Raw genomic sequence first — 1,333 nt, forward strand, 5'->3', positions numbered from 1 at the left:
AAAAAAAAGCTACTCTCACCCGATGCACTCAGCCAGCTTGTTCTTAGACTGGTCCCGGGAGCCTCTCCCCCTCTGCAGCGGTCTAAGGTCCCATAAATCATCATGTCTATACACAATGTATAAACGTGAGGACGCTGAGGAAGATTCCAAAGCTGCAGCAGAGGGGAGACTGGAGGGAGCACTGTGAAACCAGCAGAAGATATCATTTAATATTGTATTATATTGTAATCTGTATTTAAAATGTGCAAAATAGTCAGAGCTGACCCACTTCCTTTACAGTCTTCATTGGTGCGTTCGGTTTTGTTATCAGTTAAAAAAACAAACCTGGAGGCTTGAGCAAATGTAAAGCCTAAAATGATAAAAGCCATGTGACCCATGTACCTGGAAAACATTTGGCCACTGGCTGCCTGGAGCATTTTCTTTTTTTTTTTAATGATAACTAGGATAGAAATCTTAATGGAAGTTCAGTTCTTATAGACACATGTGTTACATAGGAGCTTGTATAAGTGAAGCCAGGGCTCAATCGGAGATTTTAATCTTATGGTAATAGACATGAAGTAGAACTCCAGTCAAAACATTTGTAGATTTGATTTGGGGAAGGGTCGGAGCCTTTTAGGATTCCATTGTCTGTTGAGATTTACCCGATATAGATATGGTGAACATGAGCTGGGATTCCCTCTCACTTTAGAGAGCCATCTACACACTCGTCACACCTCTTGCAGGAAGACATGTGTGTGCGTGTGTGTGCGCATGCGTCTTATGGTCTACTTTAACCATTTCCTCTCAGTCACCTCATTTTCAGCACATTGACATAACGTGCTGTAAACAAGTGGTCAAATCGTGGGACAAAAGTTGCCATGTAAGCCTAGCCTAAAAGAGTATGTTACCTAGCAAGGCTTTGGGAAGAGAAGCTCCCTGAACTGCAGTTGGTGTTCTTTGAACCACCCTGATGTTCTTTGTCCTCCAGCAACAGAAATGTACCAACGTAAAAACAGGGCTACTTTTGAGGAATAGAATTATGAAGACCAGTCAGAACTTGAACTATTCTGTACTCTAGTAGAAGTCTGTGCGCTATCAGTAAATCTGTCCCCTCAGTAGACAGATAACAGACACTGAATTCTGGCATTTGGCAAAAACTTATTGTGGGGTCATTGAATGAGTGAATCGCCATCATTGTCAGTGCTTTAAAAGCATTCCCATATTTCTCAGCCAGCTGAAAGGGAAATCTAAAAATTGGCTCCACAATTTTATATACTCCAGTAACACAGTAAGACCCCCCCACAGAAACAAAGAAACTTGCACATAAAAAAAAAAAAAAAGTACAAAAAATCGG

This window comes from Nanorana parkeri, unplaced genomic scaffold, assembly GCF_000935625.1.
Source record: "Nanorana parkeri isolate BGI_ZX_2015 unplaced genomic scaffold, ASM93562v1 scaffold408, whole genome shotgun sequence".
Lineage (NCBI taxonomy): Eukaryota > Metazoa > Chordata > Amphibia > Anura > Dicroglossidae > Nanorana > Nanorana parkeri.